We start from the raw sequence: 17,475 nt of genomic DNA, 5'->3' as shown, positions 1-17,475 counted from the left end.
TTCAGTCAGTTATCAAGCAAAAACCCAAACATTTTCTTGTTCCGGCTTCTCAAATGTGATGATTTGCTGCTTTTCTCTGTTTTATATCATCGGTAATTATGTATTATATTTTTTGGACTTGGATCTATGGGCCATAGTTTTTAGACTGTTCATTGAACAAAGTGAGCAGTTTGAAGATGGGAAATTCTGACAGCCATTGCTAACGTGTTTGTATTTCCTTGGTCTACAGTAATGCATAGATGTGATGGAGGTATTTTAATGCGTAATAAGTTTTACAAGCTGTGGTTCTGGTTTGGATCCGGGACAGGAGTTGAATTTGAAACTTCTAAAACTGGATTTTTTTAAACTGCGGTTTTTCTACCATTCTACCAAGTGTTCTGCAGTATCTAGTCTTGGTTCAAGGCCTAGAGCTTTTAACGTGGCTGAGATACTTGGACCTGAGCTGGACTAGCTCTGTCTGACTGCCCAGGATCCAATCTTGGCTTTCTGGACACATTCCTTGTCCAGGTGCTGTGTATTTTCTTTTTCATTCTGCATGAGCACCCCATATAAACTTTTCCAGACCAAATTCATTCATTATTCAAACACACAATAAAAGGTTTCATCTCCCTGGCAACCAGCCCAAGACTTCGTTCTTTTTAAGATATTCTGGTCTATCCTTTAACTCTGCCTATTCAACCAGCTTCAGAAGACGAACAGTTATGGGAAAAATTGTGTTATTATTTCTTGTGGTACCAGTTTTTAATGGGGGTAGAGAGGTATATTTTATGGGCGTTTCATCTTCCAAGACAGAGTAAATAAACTGCAATATCTATACCTTTCTGAGGCTCAAAGGTCAACTTGTAGGAGGTCCGTCTGGCCACACTCCCTTGTACTGTATATGGAACATGTTTGCATGTGTATGTGTGAGTGTGTGTGGTCTAATGTTTGCATATGTGTTTCACAGAAGCTCCACTACACATTGTTTACAATGTAGGTTTTATTGTAAGGTCTCCCAAGTAGCAACAAGCAGTCCAAGAATACATAAGTGATTTACAGAGATGACAAAATTTAAAGGAAATACATATAACAACGTGTATTGAATTTCACTTTATTTCTTGATTGATTTCTTTTTATCTGGGAATTTTAAATCTTCTCTTTTAATTTTTAAATAAATAATTTTATTACAGCTTAAACGAGATGCTTAAAACAAGGAAATATGGTTAAACGACAGTATTTGTGTGTTTTTTGGTGTGTTGTCACAAATAAAATAAAATCATCTCCAATAGCAATTGCTAACATAATCCAATACAGATAAAAACTACTTACTCTTAGTTGTATCTTGCTTGGCAGTTTCAGTTTTCTTTGGGGACTGTTTCTTCAAGCTAAAAAGTCTATAGAAAATAAATCAGGCCTAATGTTGTGCAGGTTAATCTATGATCCTTTTCTGTGGTAATAACTGTATACTACCTCTGTATGAACGTAGTGGTTCATCTGTTGATACTTCCCCATGAAAAGCAGAGTCAGACCGTAGAGATAGTTTGGTTTTGGTGGTGAGATTGCACTCTAACTGAGAAGAGGACAGTTACAACTGTTTACAGAACCTGAGAACTAGAAAGGGTTTTTGGCATAGACGTCGGCACAGTTGGGTTTGGTCTGGTTTTCCCAAAACCTCTTATGTTCAGTGTGTTCTTTTGTTATAATATCCAACGCCTGACGAAGATTTAAATAAGGCGTAAACTGATTTCTTCTCCTGTCTGACTTGACTAGCACTTCACTGATAGTGCCTGATGTGTTTGGCAAGGAGACATAAACATTCTGTTGCTAGTAGCAACCACTACTGTCACAGTTCTATAGCAGTTACAGTTTAACTGACATTGTTACATCCACCATTTTGTCAGATCTGTGACCGAACAAATATTGACAGGCATCGTTTATCTACTCCCCAAATGCCCCCGTTGGACCACTATCTGTAGGATCTCCATTTGTGATAGCTATTTTGTGATTGTTGTTTGTAATTTGAGAGAGTGAATTAGTTTTTCTGTGATCCATTTAGTGCTAACCAAGCTAGCTATACTAGCTGTATGAGGCTAGTGCAGTGCTAATGCAACATGTTAGGTAACGGTTGGGCAAACTGTTGATGTTTTGTATTTTACTCTTTGGTCGAAATGTTTACCAGATGAATCTAATTGTTACTTGTAGGTCTAACTCTTGTTTGTGGTATCTTATCTTTTTCTGATTTGTGATCATTTAATTTGTTATGTTTTGTTGTTGTTTCACATTTTCAGTAAAAACTTGAAAGAAAAGCTAATTTGTGTTAATCTTTATTGGAGGTATGTTTCGCTAGCTGCACAGCATCTACGCACATAGCGAGGGCAGATGGTTTACTGCACCTAACATCTTTATGCTCATTGGACATCCTTTGCTTTCCATCTTTAGGAACTCTGAAGTACAGACCCCCTTTTATGAAATGCATTGCAAAAACAACAAAAAAACAAACAAATTGATTGAACTGTCCAAAAACTTTAGCTCCATGTCACAGTTTTGAAAATTAATTTTGGAGCTGCATTTCTTTCAAGCATATTATACCTGGCATGCTGGCCTGCCATGTCAGAGTCCTTGGTTTGACATTTAATGATGGCAACAGTGTGTGTAGGGTGGAATAACAGAGTGTAGTGTAGTGGACTGCCTAATATATGGGCCATTTGGGACTATGGACTGTACATTAACTGTTCTCCCCCACTACCAGGAGTGCCAACATTTACAGCCATTATACAGATTATTTCAATGTGTTGAAAGTCACAAGGCAGACATTAAATAGTGCTTTTGTGTAAGCGCACTGGTTGACAGAAACCGTGATGGGTGGGTTGGTTTCAGAGTATGCATGATGCATGAAATAAAGTAAAATAGACTGTAAATTCACTTATTGTATGCAGTTTGGTTGTATTGTCAGCATGTGGCAGTCTCTCTGACTCAGAGAGTCAGGCAGGGTTAAAGTCACAGTGGAATAATTTTTGTTTTTGGGCACAGAACTTGCTTTATCTTCATTTTACTTGGATCCATCATCCAGAGTGAGTCATTTGTCATCGTCTTTTCATCATACATTAATAATAAGATTGATGTTATGGGAGACACACACTCACTTACTTTGATACTTTTCCATTAATGTGTCACTTAAAAGATGTTTCTCTTCTTAACGCTAGTTTTTCTTTGGGCGGTGACCCCACTCTCCTACAAAATGGAATGATTAGTGGCTTAAGTTTGGCAGTGAGTACCACATAGGAGGCATGGCAAACTGCTGAAGCCAGAGCTGTCCTGTCCCCATATGCTGCATCCCAGCATGCTATATGTTTGTCCCAGGTCAACACTGAGCCCTATGAGCATTCCACACATACTAACACCTCACTGCAGAATACCCTACCCACAATTCCTTTCAGCAAGCACCTGTGTTTATGGCCCAATACCTTACCCTTTCGCCTAGTGGGAAATACAGCTTTAATTTTTTTAGTAACAAAAATAGAAGAGAGTCAGCATCGAGAAAAGCTTGTATCTTGCAAGACCTGAACATGCATGTGGAGATGTATATGTTTTGTGGGCAGCTACATCTCTAACATATGACTTGTCAACTTCTGCAACTAAATTCTGCAATGCTTGTGTGCATGCATATCCTAAGATTAATATCAAGCTATGGAATTACCTAAAATCAGTGACAATGATAGTAGCAAGGCCTCAGTGAGGCCTCAGTCAACAATTGTCAGACAATTCTTCGGAGCGACAGAGCAGTCATTGTCATTGGTTAAAGGACTTTTTAAAAGGAATGAGATGAGGTGCTGGTAAGCAAATGTTGTTACCATCGGACAAAGCCAGTCTAGCTGTTTCCAGTCTTTATGCTCAGCCAAGCTAACCGGCTGCTGGCTTCATATTGAACAGGCAAACAGTTCATAAATCAGAGTGTAGATTGTTTGAGCTAAAATCAATTCTCACCAGTACGCAGTGTGCAAGATGTGGCACAAAGCTATGAAAACTATTAATCACACTAAGGCCAACATGTGAGTGTGTACTAAAATTGCACAGTTCTTGGCGAGTATTTAATGCACAGTCTTCTGATGTCAGGTCAGAAAAGGACAGATGATAAGACAATATCAGAGGACAGGAATAGCGATTAGAAGAGATGAAAACAGAACAGGCCTGAAACACCTATTTACTTTCTATCCAAGTAGGACCTTGTACTATACCGCTTTATTCCCCGTTTCACTCACTTGTTCCTCCTACGCTCCCAAAAACTGACCAGTAAATCAAACGTGACAGGAATCTACAGACTGTCTGTCTCCCTCTGACATGTATTGCAGTGTATCACTCATACGATTCTGTCTGTTTGCCAAGTTGTGGATGCAGGAGTACAGGAATGAGGCAGTAGTACCATAGTGTGATGAGGGAGTATGTGGGGTTCTGTACATACGTGTGACTGTCGGGTGTTTTGGATTTTCCAGCACGTGTGACTTTACATTCCCATAAAAATTTCCTCCAATAACAAAACCTGTGCGCTGGGGTCACAGCAGCAGAAACACATTAAAGGAATAGTTAGACATTTTGGGAAATATGCTTATTTACTTTTTCAGATCAATATCGATTTCATATCCATGTGGGATAGAAGGTAGCAACAAGAAAGTATCCCATGCTTGACAACTCAGTCAACGGCATGATTACAGAGTTGGTCATGTGAGGGTTAAAAAAATCCATTGTCAATATAGCACTCTATCCATTAAATCTGCATTTAATTACCTTGAACACGAACTTTGGCTGATGTTACACATCCACACTTGTATTTTTTAGGCACTTCTGTATCATTTAACTTTCAGAGCTGTCAGAAATATCTGGGTCTCCCAGTCATAATTACCGTACTGGCTAGTATATAAAATGACCCTGATTATAAGATTATAAGAGGCAAGTCAAAGCGAGAGCTTGAGTGGGCGTGTTGAGCCTATAGCTCAGTATAAAGAATGGAGACAGGTATTACCTCGGCCCACAGTGAAAAATATTGTATGTCTACTGTACCTACAGGCTTATTTTGCACAATGAATCTTATTTGCTTAACCAATACGTGTAATTGATAATTACAGATATGTAAAAATTACAATTTTAGAGGGAGTTTTAGAAAGATTTGAGCTCTGAAACAATTCTTAATAATGATGGCGCCTATCATGGAACTCAAGGTCATCTGACATAAGATCAGTAATAAAACATACAATAAACAACAAAGCACCAGTAACAACAGAACAACAGTTTATCCATCTGCTCAGCTCTCCACTCTGTGAAAATATTTCATTTGGATGAACTGCTGTTTTTATATGAGCCCAAGAGAGACAGAGCCTTTTGAGTCAGGCTCGACCCACCAGGCCACCTCATACCTTGTAAACGGTGTGCCCGTCTCTCGCGGTAGAGTGATGTCATCGTCGGACAGCCCTGGGTGAGAGACTGGAATGTTACAGCCTGTTGATTGAGGCAAAGGATTGTGGGCCGTGTGCTGTGTATGTGTGTTTTTTAACGTGTGAAATGAAGACACTATGGAAGAGAGAGTGTGCACATGTTTGTGCATGTGTAGGCCAATGTGCATGTATGGGGGCTTTGCTGCAACACTGCTGTGTGAAGACTTGTCTCAGTACAGGCCAGCTGTGAGCGGGGGAGTGTGTGGACAGCCTGTACATTCACAGCAAACTCACAAAGCTAAATAAGCCCACTACTCACTTAGAGGCACAGATATATGTACAATAGGATGAATACATGATTGTAGCCAGAGGGTTTGTGTTGTTTGTTCTGTTAGCCAAATCCCCTGGGTAGACTGAGTGGAGACTGTAGTGTTTGGGGTCATAGTGACTGGTCATGGTGGTTGGGCCCAAACCATGGGAGCCTCCTGTGAGAGATACATTACACATTTAGTTCCACTTTGGGAGAGAATTAGCCAAAATATGTGATCAAGTTGTTTGTGTTGCCATTAACCCAAATTCTGTAGTAGATACAAATACTGTACATATGACGGATGGGCGATAATTCTGAGATAAAGTAAAGGTTATGGGATTTTGACCTCACTTCTTAAACCCCACAGTGTGCATTTGTTTCACGGGGTGGAGGTCTGTGAGAGAGGGAGGTGGTGGTACAAGCCCTGGGCGCCCCACTGCGTCAGCAACGCGGTTGTTTTCTTAAAAAACTGAATAACAAACCTCTGGCCTTGTTGGTGTTGAGAGGGGCATTTTTGAAGTGACACAGGAGACTGTTAAACCCAGTGATTTATTGCTAGACCCATGGTAGGGGGCAAGAAATGAGAAGTACCCACCCTGCGTGTAGCAGGTGTGGGCTGAAGGCCCCGACAGTATGGTCATCATAATCTACAATGAAGGGACAGGACTGGAACTAACTTTACAGCAACTGTAAACCTACAGTAAATCTGTTAGCAAGCCAGCTACGTACCCAAATGAGGACCATACTGTATATTTTACTGCCTGAATGTGCTGAGATATCAAATAGTAAACAGAAAAGCTCCATTACTTTTCAGGAAATAACCCACCTGTGAATATGACAATGGCATTATCAGTTGCTATGCAATGTGGTTTTGGGTGCTACCACCAGGAAAAGAAATCTCTATCTCTAAGTAATATTTGCTCATTTGGAGCCCTAACAGTCAGGTTATCTTAAAACAAGTGAAAATAAAACAAATAAAAAGTGCAGAAATTAGCATTGCTATCTTGAAAGAAGACAGAGAAAAGTTAATTACGGCACTTACATCATGAATGATCTTGATTCTTGTAAAATCTTGAAACAGTTTTATTTGTGGAAATTATCTCACACCACTGGAACATATTTTTTCACTTTCAGTTTTAGGACTCAATGATAAGACTAGAGTCTACAGTCATGTTAGCGACCCTGTGAGGCTGTACTGTACTGAGTTAAATGCCAATGTCAGCATTCTAACATGCTCATACCATAATGCTAACCTTGTTTACCATGTTCACCATCTCAGTTTAGCATATTAGCATGCAAATGTTTTCTAATTAGCACTGAACACAAAATACAGCTGAGACTGATGGGAATTAAAATATATATTTTTTTACCTTCTGGTGGTTATAGAGGAAACGTCAAAGGGTCACCAAAGTACTTTGGATCCATTATTCTGGGATCCATGAATTCCTGAACCAAATTTCATGGCAATCCATCCAACAGTCCAAAGTGGTGGACTAACCAACCAACATTGCTGTCTCTAAAGCTTTGGCACTAGCATGGCTGAAAATGACTTGATAAGAGTGAGATGTATGCAGTGTGCTGTTGCAGCAGTGTTCATGCGAGCATGATTTGTGCAGTATAGTTATTCTTGATGTCGTTTGGAGTTTTTGGTTTATTGCCCTCCATTGTTGATGTGTGGGGTTAGTTCAGAGTGGCCTATAGGGTCAGAGAAGGAAGGTCAAGGTTCACTGTTCTGGGCACTGGGGCAAAAGTTCAAAATAGTAAAAGTCTAAAAAGAAAGAAGCTGATCACACACTTGTTGAAAAGAATTGTAGGTATAACCCTGATTTACTTGTCTGCTGAAAGAATCCCACAGCAGCTGGATGCCCATGGGTGACATCATGAAGAGGTAAATATTAACTCAGCGGGAGATCAGAATCTGGCAAGAGGGACATAAATATTTTCAGGGCATATTCAGGTAATTATGCAGTATGAGGATGCTCTTTTTTAAAAAAGAAAGCACTTGTTGCATCGCTGACAAGGTAAGTAGTATATAGCCTGTCATTCTCGTGTTGGTGACACTGATTGTTTGATAGATCACTAGTATTTTTGGTTTCTCTCTGGCAGGTCTAAATTCCACAGCTCTCTGTCCCTACAGACGAGGTGACATGGACACTTTCAGATGTTTACTCCTGTTTGCACTGCAAATTCCAAGATTGCCTCATGGTGAAGAGAGAATGACTAAGGAATGTGGAAGTCTTGCAAACTCAGATGCCATAAACTCATCTGAATATGTGACAGGACTATGGGATAGCAACTCTTAAACTGTTAAAAACAGATTCTTAACGGTGAGTTACTGTGGTGATGGGCTGATTGTCTCTGCTTTATGACTGTAAAATGTAAACTCCCAGCTGTGCAAATATTAAAAAATGCATCTACAGTTGCCATGCTGCATTGAAGCGCCTTTGGGCGCCATGTGCGTGCATTCACATCACAGAAGCACACACAGTTTGAAGAGTGAAGGTCACAGAAAATAGTCTGTGAAAGTTGGAGATTAAGAGCAAAACATAGACGGAGATGAATGGCGGACTGGACACAAATTGCATTTAATAAGAACACACAGCCCATTTCCACACACTAACACGCATACTGCATCTTCTGTCTGAATGCAGTTCTCTCTGCCATCTACTTGTTTGGACTGTTGATAAGCAGCATTTATAATACGGCCAAATGTAAGTATTTTTGTTCAGCCTCTAAGTGGTGCTCCGCGGGAACGCTGAGGCAAAAGCACAAATACCTAGAGTAACTCTCATCAGGGGCTCTGGACAATGTCATGCATAATACGCATCATAAACTTTCTCAGGGCACAGAGGAGGCGTGCCAGCTGCTGGGAAAACAAAGACACTCTATAGTATATACTGCAAGCACTTCTATGTTTGGGTAAGTGCACACAGAATAGTCATTATTTTATTCTCATATAGCAGAGAAGAGCATGTCTGCCTGCTTCTCATGAGGACTCACTCATGCTTTGAATCCTCAGGCAGTGGCTCCCACATGGCCACTGCAACTATACAACTGTATGTCTTTATACTCGCTATGTATTTCAAAGCTGTTAGTTTAGTCCCTTATACTTAAACTTATGGTTTATATAATTTTTGAGAAGAGTTTGATTTCAAAACCTGCCAGTATTTGCCCCATGCAAGAAATAGCTAAGCAGTAAAACCTATTTATAATACGATAAGTTGAATATATTAAACCTGAATTACCGTAATAAATATTTTGGTCACTTGACGACAGCGTAACAATTTATATATAATCACCTAATAAAGTTGATATGGCAAACGTGTTGGCAAACAGTTGCTTATTTACACATTCAGCTGACACAGAGCAACATTACCAATCATTTGGAGTCTTGTGGTGAATATAAGTCCAATATTCACTCTCCTTTTAGCTCTGTATTTGGTCTCCACCAACTCCTGAGGGAAATATCTGGCTCTTTAGCAGCTAAATGCTCTGCTACGTTCACCAGCTTGTTGCTAACTTTGTCTGGCTGCTTTTTGGGGCAGGACAGGTAGGGTACAATGGGTTATTCAGAGCTTTTTTTTTTTTTGAAAACAGCTGCCTGTTGCAGCTGGAAATGATGCTGATGAAAGCAGTGAGACAGAAGCAAAACAGTAAAGTTGCAGCAAAACCGAAGAAATTACCTGAAAGATGCTAATATGCTAAGTAGAGCTGAGGGGAACTGCAGAGTCGGGTGATAATTCTCTGTGAGTGAGCGACCCCTTTCACATTACACTGTAATTTCTTCTATTGTTAATGTAAAGATATTAACTAGTCCAAGTTGTGGACCTCATCTGGTACAAGAACAAACTGAAAGCTGAGGTGAGATCACAGTTGAAGGTTTTACAGTGTGGAAAATACAGGACTGAAACAGTGCACGGGGTCTACTTTCACATGCAGCAGCATACAGTACAACAGGTGCAGGCCGGATGGTGAGAGGCAGTTGTGAGGCCCATTGAGGCTTCATTAATGGAACAGGAAGAGAATTGAAGCACGAGGGCAAACACACACAACTCATTACCCCCTGGCTATCGTGTACCTTTCACACCGCAACTCAAAGTGTGTGCCGGTGTGTATGTGTGTGTGTGTGTGTGTGGTGCATTTATTGCATTTATATGAGTTTTGTGTTTGAGTGGGCGGGTGGGGAACACTTACAAGCTATGCTCCTTAGAGAAGAAAACTGCCTTATAGTATTTGATCTTAAGGTTGTGGGTTAGATTAACGATGTAGCAATGAAGCTAACGAGAAAGATGGCTTTAAACTGGTATTGAAGGATGATGCCATTAGAGCTTTTTTAACACAGATATAAGACAATAGAAGAAGATGACTAATGTCTCTCACTGTGTTACATACACTCAGAAAGATACACATAGAAACAAAACATTTGAGACCACTGAGAACATCATCACAAAAGACTGACAGTCCTCAACTACCAAGTCACGCTGAAAACAGTAAGCTGACTAAGCTGACACTTGGCTGTTGGAGATGCAACAGGACATCCACCCTTTTACACCACTGTGTCACTTTGGAACCACACGCACCCACTATCCCTCATACACACACACACACAGACGTATTAAGCCACCCTCAACCAGGACACACTGCTGGCCTCTGTTCTGTATCTAAAATCACGAGAGCAAACAGCAGAGCGACTGACGCAAAGGAAATAAAAGAGAAAACACGCAGTCATAGCTGAGGTACAGTACAGAAGGCCGTGCTGTATGTACATGCTGTATTATAGTTAGTGGTTGGACACGTCAGAGTTACTAAGTTGTTGTAGACAGGTGTCAAAACTGCCCTGGAAAGTGTCTGCCGTCACAGACCAACAAAGACCCTCTGAGAAAAAGAGTATTTTTAGTCTGTGGCTGTGACTGAATGCTTCTTCTAAGTGCTCATCAGACCGCTTTTCACCACGTTTAATGCTGACTGCATTTTTCACCCGACTGCTATGACAGGTGTACAAGTACGGATGTTATTTTTCCTTCTGCTTCTAGACAAATGCAGGTCTTGAACTTACGCTGATGGAAGATGATCCTCATATGATTGAAACAAAAAAAAAATAGACTTTTGTTCTCAAATACTTTATTTAATCATAATGGAAAATAAAATATACTGTTTTTAGTTACAGTTCTGTATTCAAATGACTTAATTAGTAATATTACAGAAGTATCACAAGTAGATATTCTCAACAATCAAAAGTAACACTATTGATGCATTAATGTATAATCACTAGATTAATTCTGTAGTTGTTTAAAGTGGCACCCATTCTGAGTACATTATACTGTTAGATATGAGTAAACAAAAAAACGTATTGTGTTTATGTTGTTTATTATATATTTTGATTGCTAAATCAAAACATTTTAATTGCTTAGTTCATATTTTGGATTATAAGTCTATAAAGAACCTTGATAAAGAATGAAAGAATGATAATAATGTAATATAACGTAGTGGAGTAAAAGCATGAAGTCTCACAAAACAGAAGTTTGATTAAGTGGCATTTCCTGAAAGGTAAATATATTTGGTTACTTCTTTGTGTGTGTGTGTGTGTGTGTGTGTGTGTGTGTGTGTGTGTGTGTGTGTGTGTGTGTGTGTGTGTGTGCATCCTTGCTGCTGTTTTGCAGTATTTTCCTCAGGTCTGTTCCAGGACAGGTGATCTTGAACAACCAGCTCCAGTGTGTCTGGGCTCACACGCAGTAATAATGAGTTACTCTGCTTTTTACTGCACACAGTGGCTCGTCGATCACAACATTAATGAGGGAAACATTCCTGTTTATCATTGTCATCCACTGTGGCCACTCAGCAGGGGGATGTGAGCATGTTTTTGTCACAATAAATTATGGCATGATTTTTTAGAAGGACATATTTACTCTCAGTCAAGTCTCCATCCCTCCCTTCCTCCCTCTCTCTCTCTCTCTCTCTTTCTCTCTCTCTCTCTCCCACCCACCCCAAGTGGCTCCACCCTCCAGCAGATATAAGCTGTGTCCACAAGGTGTGCGTCTGTTATGAGCACATATCCCAGGGTTCCCTCTGTGTGGTTGTCTGTCTGACTGCTATTCTGTCTGTTAGTCTGACTGCAGTGATTATTTCCCCATAAACGGCCACTCACAAAGGTAAGCACTGTCCTATTCTCACTATATCGTGTGTTTCACTTGATTTTCATCTCTATAAGCAGTTTATTTGTGTGATTTATACAAGTGTTTTCATGCACATCTGCAGGAAAGTTGTTTTATTGAATTGAATTTGTTCCACTACATACAATGCATCCACTACATCTCCTAATTAGTTAACTTTAAGTTTGCTTTCATTGTAATTGTAATTTCTAAGCATATGATTGGATGAATAGTCGATCACTGACGGATTCATTGCAACATTCAAAATAACTTTATTTCACACTCTTGAAAGTGGATGGTTCATTTTAATACAACGTATCCAACTTTAGCTTTGATTAAAGCTTCAAACTCTCATTTAAATATATCAAAATCAATACTAAATATAGCACAACAGATACATGTTCAGAAACGTTTATTTTCTTATTTTTAGTGCAAAATGATTTGTGTGTTTTTTGTCAGTGACTGAAATTAAAGGTCACTGATAGCTGTTTTGGGCTGCTGGGGGATCTGAAAGGCCTCATATAAATGTGGCCTTTAGATGTAGAGTTAGCATAATTTCTGCACATTATCGTCCTGCAGAGAAGCAGGCAGAACATCTCCTATGCTAGAATTTCCCAGGCCGCTGCATGTAGAGCATCCCTATTTAGTCTGCTTTCTCCAGGGGAGTCCAGAGAGCTGAAGTATATGCCGTACATCCATCTGTGAGAGAATGCCTGTGCTGAAGGCAAATATGCATTCAAATGTTTAGTGTGCATGTGTGTGTGTATGCAGAAGGCTGAAGCCAAACTGTCAGATGTATGTGATGGGGGCAAGAGCAGCAGTTTGGTGAGAAGAGACTGCAGAGCAAACACCATCTTCTTCTCTGAGCAGCTCTGTCTCTCTGGCCTGATCTGCTTTATAATGCTCTTTCTCTGATAAAACTCATCTGTTTGGTGCCTTGTCAGTCACAGTGACTATTAAATGAATGAATGAATGAATGAAACCTTCATTGCCCAGAGGGGAATTTGCTTTCTACAAAGAGCATAGAAGAATATAAAAAAAAAAAAACACCAACAACCATACATGACAGCACATAATATAACATAAAACATAAGCATCGTGAAAATATCATAGTGCAAGTTCAAAAAAGTGCCAAATCCAGACTATGTGATCAGAGCTGGCATCACATCCTTTAGTCCACAGCCTGGGCATGCTGAAGATAAGAGGGCATGTTCAAACCATAGAGGGTGCAGTGGGCTCTTGTGAGCTAAAATCATGGTGTACTGGTCTGGCATGTAAGTAATACTGCACATTGGTTCCACAGTTATCTTACTACCCAGTTTAACAGTCCTGTCCAGTTTGTGCTAGTTTTGTAGTTTTGTTCAGACAATGGCCTCCCCAACAAAAGGTCAATATACTCAGAATGAAGGTCTTTTTAAACAGTGTCAGCATCGTTCTGTCCACATTAAAACTTCAAAGTTTCCTTAAAAAGTAGAGACGTTGTTGAGCCTTTGCAAAGCTAGCATTTGTATTTCTCCATGTCAGTTTGGTATCAGTGATTGTGCCCAGGTGCTTTCAATGGTTATGCCGTTCATAATTACAGGAGACAGAGAGGAGTTCCTTCTGAAATCAATGATCATTTAATCATTGATTATGATTCACTTGCTGAAGGATGAAATCTTCATGACTTGGTTATATCCAGAATTCATCGTACAAACTGAGGAATTTGTTCTGATTAGGAAACACAACACACATCTTTGTTAGACAATGTGGGTTTTCAGAACAGTTTCCAGCCATCCAAACCATTCTGCCTTTTACAGAGACCAGAAGTCTTTAGCTGCATAACTACGAATGAAAACAATGTAAGGAAACATGCTGATTAATTTTGGCCACATGGATTAGCTGTCTTTTCCTCGTTTTAATTAATATGTAGTTTTGTCTTTGCTGTACTCAGATCTGATCTGTGTGCCTGATGTTCAGAATCAGGTTTGCTTGCAATTTGCTTTGGTACTTTGGTGCATAACGCTAAACATAGTAATAGAAAAAAATAAAAAAGATAGAAAGCAAGTACTACAAATCAAGAGGCATAAATAGAAAATAGACAATAAAATATGACAAAATATTATTTAAAAAACTGTACAATATCACTGTTTTTAAAAAGAGCTGCACAGTTTGGTGCAAAATATTGACCAAGGAATGTGAAAAGTTAAAGAATAAGTATATAAGTATAAATAAAATAAAATACACGTTATATTGTGTGCAGATAAAACTATTAAAACGTTTCTAAAGGGTTTCAGTGTTTCCCTCCTTCTTAATCCCATTGTCTTCCTGTATTTATTGATCTTTGCATTTCATCATAGTATAAAATCAGTGCATGGCCCCGGCAGCGAACTTAGTGTGTGAAAAGTGCTACAGAAGACCCTTAAATATAGCTGGTCCTGTGCACAAGAAGTAACCTTTCAAATGGAGTGTGTGTTTGTATTTGTGTGTGTGCGCATGTAACATTGTACTGTGTACATTATTCAGCAAACTTCAGGAATGCACAGGACAAAAGGACCCAATGAAAACCAAGAATTATGGCAGGGTAAAGAGAGGGAAAGAAGCAAACACTTTGGTCATTTAGCTGCACAGCTGTGGCAGTGTGTGTGTGTGTGTGTGTGTGTGTGTGTGTGTGTGTGTGTGTGTGTGTGTGTGTGGAGCTCCATTCCTCTGGTTTGTTTGAACAAGGACATTTGCAGCGCGACTTGAAGAGGTGTTAATTTTACGAGGTGTGCTTTGTGATAAAAGCTGCGTTTAGGGAGTCGAGGAGCTGCGAATGTTTTCTCCTTTCACTGAGAAACCACAATGTCAGTGCACTTACCATGATTGAGTGCAAGGGTACCGCTGGCTTAAGGTTAAATTTGTATCTGGTTTGCGGTGCAGGGAGGAAGGCAGAGTGGTGCGCCAAGCGTGTTCAGTGGGACTTTAACATTAGCTTTTGCTCAGGCTGCCTGTTAGAAGCAGAAGCAGAAACTCAAAGACCTGATTTAAGTGAATAGTTTAGGTGCTAAATGCTTCTGCAATGCTTCCTTTCTACACACACAAACATAAAGCAAAGTGAATACATATGCATGTGTGCTCACTTGCATGTGATCAGTGCCATTTAACCTCTCACATCTCATCACCACTGGACTTTCTCTGTAATGCTCTGTTAGCACGGTGGTTTAAAGCGACACACGGTCTCGCCCTCTGGCCACCACCGCAATCTGCAAGGTCACCGAGTGGCTTCAGGTCACTGAACCGGGATGTTTCCAAAGGGAGAAAAGAGCCAACGAGGCCAAACAGAAAGAATCGAGGCAGAGGGTGAAGATGGTGCAGAACAGACATCGCTCTGTTCATACGGAGACGAACAGGAAGAAAGGGAGACGGTGAGAAGAGAGAGGAGAGTCTGTATCTGACAGAGGAGGGAGAATAGACAGATGTGTCTGGAGACACGGGGATAGCAGACACAGAGCTAATATTTCCATCTCAGTTGAACGCATGAGAGGAGAGATTAAAAAGTGCTTTAGGGGAAGAGTGTTGGCTGTCCTGTCCCATCAGCTGAGCTCTGTCACTGTGTGTGTGTGTGTGTGTGTGTATAAGTACATGGTTTTGTGCATGTGTGTGTGTGTGTGTGTGTGTGTGTGTGTGTGTGTGTGTGTGTGCATGAGTAATATAAATCCAGAGCAGAGACAGGTGTGTTTCCACGAGTGAGGAATCAATCATTGTATCTATATATTGTATCCAGCATTGTTGGGTGTTGACGAGTAAAATGCTTACAAAGAAGAGGATAACTTTTACATCACGCTGGGCTTCAGAAAATAACAAACCTTTTACAGTGTTATTGTTTTCGTCTCCCCTTTCCCCCCAAAAATCAGAATATCTCAGCCTTTCTTACAGAAATAGATGAAATCATTCAATGATTTCAGCTAAATCCAACTTTGACTCTTGAAACTAGAGCAAAGTTACACTTCAGTGCTACACAAACCTGTAGTGTGTTTGGAGATATACCTCCACATCATGATCACATCTTATTATTATGTTTAATGGTGGTGCTGACACTACAAGAAGAATTGTATGATAAACAATAAATAAGTAATTTAAAAGAATTTAAACTCGCTTCAATAACTTTCTTGAACACTAATACAGTTTTTGAAAGTTGAAACATTAGGTTTTTTGCAATGAGTCTATTTTAAAAAATGCATTCCTCCATCATGTTTGAGGCTGCCTAATGTTTTAATGTTCTCTCACTACTTTCCTCCCTGCATGTTCTAAGTACTAAAGAAGCCAAGGCTCATTTCGACATACTGTAGATTTGATAGCCTTATTCTTTCTTCACACATTTGTTTAGGGGGTTGCGCAGCTGCTGCAGTTTTAATGAGATCCTGGAGATCGCAGCTTATATAAACTGCAGTAGCCAACACCTCAGCTTCCGCCGGGTGAGCGTTGACTCAGCAAAAACAACATCTTACAGACACATGATGCCCATGAGTCCTCTCACGGCCCACACCTGACGGACAAGTTACTGTTATGTTTATGTAAAATGTCAAAGAGATGGACATCTGGAAGTAGTCGAGGAAACAGAGGCACACACACACACACACACACACACACACACACACACACACACACACACACACATTACATACAATGCAGACTACTTTGAGGTTTGCTTATTTTTGAGACTGTCTGGGCCAGACAGGGCATGCTGGGAGCTCAGTGGTGTATGACCAGCCACACATGATTTTGGCAGCAGATGTTGAAAAATTAGGGCCTGAGATACTTGTACCTCCTTGTCCCCCTGAGGTGTCGTCTTATGGTTAACGTGTTGGGTTAAATTTGAGTGACAGAACTCACTGAAGGTGATGGGATGTGGTAAGTGTGAAAAAGGCGGCGGCTGTGGCTCAGGAGGTACAGCAGGTCGTCCATAAACCTAGGGTAGGCTTCAAGGTAGAACAACACTATATAAATGCAGTCCATTTACCATTTTACCAAAACGGTAAATTAATAATTTTGCTGAATGTTTACTCTGTTTGCTATGTTTACTATATTTATGCTGACAGGTACATAAGAATATAATATATAGTCTTGTTAAAAGTATATATATCTATATCGCAATAAAAAGATACATTTCAATTATACAAAACACGCAATTATTAGAAAATAGATATTATGACAAATATATCATTAATTTAGGGAAGGTCACCTGATCAGTGATCACTCCTCAGAAACTATTTCAACTTGTTTTTGATCCATAACAATTATTGTGTTCATTGCACTGAAGTTGTGTGTGTGTTTGTTCTTTTGTCAATTTCCCCACTATGTGTTCATGTGTGTCTTTTCCTGCCTCATAAACAAACCAGTATGGGAGAGGGTGACACCTGCCTGGCATGAAAATGTAGAACATGGTTGCTGTTCCTGTTTAGTCACTGTTTAAAACGAGCGACTGCTTGTCAGAGAGTCATCACTGAGGGAGACAGATTGTTTTACACTAGTGCGTGGAAATTAAACTCCACGATCTTATAAATGTGAGAAACAGCTCACAACACGTTCCTCACGCCATCACGACTTCTCACAGCTGTGGCACATTAATATGTGACTTCATGTCTGACAT

The sequence above is a fragment of the Enoplosus armatus genome, chromosome 11, assembly GCF_043641665.1.
Source record: "Enoplosus armatus isolate fEnoArm2 chromosome 11, fEnoArm2.hap1, whole genome shotgun sequence".
NCBI classification, from domain to species: Eukaryota; Metazoa; Chordata; class Actinopteri; order Centrarchiformes; family Enoplosidae; genus Enoplosus; species Enoplosus armatus.
Note: the sequence above shows the minus strand (reverse complement) of the source record.